Below are 4,674 nucleotides of genomic sequence, written 5' to 3'. Positions count from 1 at the left end.
CCAGCGGGCTGCGCTGCCTCTGCCGGCGGAAATGGGGGAGGATTCACCTTACCGCTGCCGGGACCTGCCCGAGCCGGCTCCCCGGGCATCGAGCACAAGTTGGGGAGCAGAGGGCGGAGCAGCAGCTCAGACACAAAGCAGAGGGTGTGCACAGGTTGGGGTGCAGATCAGGCATGGGATGGGAAGCAGAGCAGCAGATGGGGCAGGGAGCAGAAAGCAGGTCAGCACATCAAGCCGGGAGCAGAGAATGGATCAGCAGATCAGGCACAGGACAGGGAGCAGAGCAGCAGATGGGAGTGGGGAACATGGGCAAGGAGCAGGAAGCAGAGCAGCACATCAGGCAGGGGGGGGCAGAGACCAGAGCAACATAGCAGGCAAGGGACTGGGAGCGGAGCAGCAAATCAGGCAGGGAGGGAGCGGGAAGCAGAGCAGCAGATTGGGCAGGGAGCAGAAAGCAGAGCAACAGTCAGGGGAAGGGGTCCATGTGGCATTCAGGGCGGGGGAGGGCTCATTTGTGGTACACCCGCCAAAAAAGTCAGCCCCCACTGGGGTGAGGTATCCAAAGCCTGAGCCTGGTGTGGCCTGGTGAGTGGCAAGTCCTGTAGCTCTATAACAGGTCTGACCTGCTTGGATGGGTGCAGACAGCACAGGCTCTGTGAAAATAGAGGGCTCCCCTCTCCTATTGATTGGCTTATTAGCACAGAAACACAGAGTCAGAGAATCAATACGTCCTCCTCAAAATATCTTGCAAAGGACAGAACACAAGCAGGCATATCCGGGCATGAGCAATCTGGTCCCCAAATAGTTGTAATGCATTTGCTGTGGTGGGGGCTCATTGCCAATTGAATGATAGTTTCAGAAATGACCGGTTTGGATGTAAGTGATCTCCTAAGAGCGTCTCCGATTCCTGCAATGCCTCTGGCTCCAAATGGTCCTAACCTGTTTATCAGCCATTTGCACCAGGAGCCAATGAAACTCAGCCTCTCCGGGCAAGCAGCCACTGCACAACACATTGGCATAAGATGGGAGTGGAGGGGAAACAGGCACACAGACTTTAAAGACCCTCGGGGACAGATGGGGCGTCAGCTGATGAGAGATCTTCCCCCTAAGCCCTGTCCCCTTCCAACTGCCTGGATAGAGTTCATTTTGGAAGGATGAAGATCTAAGCCGTCCAGTGAGTGAACAGAATCACATGGTGGCAGCACTGGATCAGGATGCAAAGTCCTGTGTGAGCCTTTGGCCCTTCATTGCACAGTGCGTCAGCTCCACATCTAATAATAATCCATCCTCTCTCCCATCCGCTGCCTGACTTCTCTGTATAGACCCTACGGTCTTTGGGTCAGAGCCTGCCTCTAATTTTGTGTGTGTGCATCCGCTCCCACAATGCTGCCTTGATCCTGGGGAGAGTTTTTAGGCACCACTCATGCAAATACAAGGATGAGGCTAAGTTTTCAGTGTGTCGTGCTAAGGTATCTCCATGTGTCAAAGTGAGACTTGCAAGGTCTGGAACAAGGAGATGCATCTATTGTGAAGGGTAGCTTTGGATGTGGAGTCTGTTGAATACAAGATATCCACTGCCCTGTAAGTCCAGATCAGGTTTCCAGAAAGCTGGAGGCCGGAGCCCTCCAACATGAAGTTCTGTTTTGAAAACAACAATAAGCACAGAGAACACTTGCTTACCCATCTGGGCTGTAGTTTTATGGAGGGGCAGAAGTCAAGATGAAGCTGGGGCACTGCCCTTCCCTTTGCATATCTATCTCATTGCAGATCCCAAGCTCCCAGATTGCATCATCAACCACAAGAGCATTCTTTCATTTCCAGCTGGCTGAGAGACTACGCCCCTTCCTCTCCCATGCAGGTCCTACCTTGGTGATCCATGCCTTTGTCACCCCCAATGCAATGGGCTGCAGCTGGGCCCAGCTGGGAAAGCCACCTGGAAGCTCCGGGTAGGGCGGAAAGCAGCTACATTCCTGTGAGGTGGGGCAAGCTGGCAGAGACGTGATGTATAGAACAGAAGGCTACAAGAAACTGTTGTCATCATCATCCAGTTTGCCCTCCTGCAGAATATAGGCTGCATTTGACTCCCCTGTTTGCAGATCTCTTAGGGGAAAAAATAATCCAGGCTTCATTAAAAAATTGCCAGTGATGGAGAGTCCCCTACAGCCCTTGGTAAACAGTTATGAAGGTACATTACACTCAGCCTTAAAATCTTTGCCTTACTCTAGTCAGATTGCATCTAGCTTCAGCATCCAGCCATTCAGTCTTGTTATATCTTTATCTGGGAGACAGGAGCCCCAAAGAGGCCTGTCCCACACTGTGAATCTGGCATCTCATGTACTGCAGTGACAAATGTCCCTTCCATGGCTCCCTGACCTCCCAAAAGTTTTGTTAGGGTCTCACTGTACTAGCCTCAGCTCCTGGAATGAAGCAATTGCAAGAGAATGTCAGCATTTGGAAAACTACGACTATGACAAAAAGCGTGGAGACCCTGGAATCCCAGGAAGCAGAAGGCAAATTAAAATTTATATCTGATTTTTAAATTATTTAAGCCAGTCTCGCAATTTGGGGGTGCTTGAATTTAGCAATACTATTTCCAATGATAAGAGACTGGGTTTTTTGCCCCTCACCCCTTTTCTGGGTGTTTCCCTTCCTTGTTTCTTCCTGTTCTGAAATCCTGCTGCAGCCTTGATAGGTTAGGTACCATGTGACCCTTAGGGATGATACTGGGGATACCCAGAAGCCGTGGTTCAGCAGCACTAAAAGTTCTGCTGTCACATTCTGGGGGCTGCTTTGATAAGCACATGGCAGGCACAGGTGGGAGACAATTCCCTGGCTTTGCTATGAGAAACAGCATCTCTGCTGCATTGTTTCTAACATCTGTTCCCTAGAAGCTGGCTGAAAACATCAATCCAAAAACAGAGACTGTCCTGGTAACATCATTCACCCACTCTGTGTTCACAATTGTTACTTCCCCCTTGATTTCCATTCCTCCCTCCCACATGCTGCTTACCATGATATTTATTTGTAAATAAAAGTTTTCTCCATTGCAATAAGCCTCCCACTACTGGTCTGATTCATGCACAGAGACAGATGCCATCTCCACAAAATTATGGCAATAGCAAGTGAATCAGGCAAGATTAGCAGCATGGTTTGGTGGGAGAGCAAAGAGAGATCTCGGTAAGGAAAGACTCACTCTCAGAGGAGGGAATGGGAGCTGGAATGGCGTTGTGATAGGGTAGGGAATTTTGTAAAGCCAGCTGCATTTTTTCTCTCTGTAAATCACAATAATCCTTCGTTCTCACACAGCACACTGTACCCACTTTTTAAAGTGCCTTAGGAGCATTGGAGATGGGCACTGAAATAGTGCAGAATAACTGGCTGCTCAGTTCACTGCCTGAACAGAAAAATTGGGGAAAATTTTGTTGCAGTTCAAACATTTGGTTTGGGATCTTTCTTAAACCCTTTTTTTAATCAATTGCTGGCAGTTTTCAAACTGAAAATGTTTTGCAATGAAAAATCAAAATGATTCGTTAAAAAATGTTTTGACTTTGCCAGATTTACTTTTCAATGCAAATTTATGAAAGTTTCAGCCCCCTCAAAATGGCATTTTTGGGCAAATAAAACAAAGTGCCTGGCTTTTGTCAGTATGAGGGAGCAAAGAGGAGTGAGTGGCTGAGGCATCTCGCTACGAAGCCAGAGGAGGAGGTTGAGCCTTATAACAAAGACTGGAACCAGCTATAGATATCCCTATTTCACAGATGAGGAAACGGAGGTATGCATAGGTGAAGGGCCTAAGCCAAGGTCACACAGCAGGGCAGTGGTAGAGTAGCAAACACTGACCAAGCCTCCTGATTCCTAGTTTAGTGCCAAATGCTTCCCCACAATATAGCTGGGGCTGGTAAAAAATGCCAACGTAACAAAAAATGCCAACATGACAACCTTGAAACCCTCTATTTATTGCTTCCTTCTCCAAAGAGCAGCTTGATTTCCACAGCGTACATGCAAGTCCTTGGTTTCTGACTGTGCCTGCCAATTCCAGAGGTGATGTTTATGACAAGAAGACATTCCTGCAAGGAATGGAGATGAACTGCCTGGTTTATTGTATGCAGGACCCTTGCACGACCTTCTGCTAGCTGCCTACCAGCCTGAGTTCCCAGCGACCAAGACTTCGGTGGCTGTGTAGCTGACTACCTGAGTTGGACTTTCCATTCTTCCATTTATTTGGGATTTCAACTATTTCCTACTGTTATGAAATCACACACAATTATTTAAGTGTTTCTTCCAGGGCTTGGCAAGTCAAAACTGAAATGCTAGAAGCAAGTTCAGCTTTCTCCCCAAATAGTTACATCTTTGTTAGTAATTTGTGCTGCTTTTCCTAAGTAAAGTAGCTATTTTTTAAAAGGTAACTGAAAAGATATGGGCAAGTCCTACTTAGCTCAAAGCTTTGCTGTCTGTCGGAGCTGACAAAGCTGAACTACTCTCCTGGTCATTCCTTCCTGGCTGGGTGTAGCCAACCCTTTTGAGTTCCTTGAGTGGTTTGCTTTCACCACAGCTACTGGAGTCAAGTGATAACAGCACACTTAGAGCTTCATGAAAGAAAAGTATGTTTCTTGTCTTTGTAGATGCAGAGAAAAGCTTGGAAACAGGTAACGAGTGCAAAGTAAAGGTTCAGGC

The sequence above is a fragment of the Alligator mississippiensis genome, chromosome 7 (assembly GCF_030867095.1).
Source record: "Alligator mississippiensis isolate rAllMis1 chromosome 7, rAllMis1, whole genome shotgun sequence".
Taxonomy (NCBI): domain Eukaryota; kingdom Metazoa; phylum Chordata; order Crocodylia; family Alligatoridae; genus Alligator; species Alligator mississippiensis.
This window is presented reverse-complemented; position numbering follows the sequence as displayed.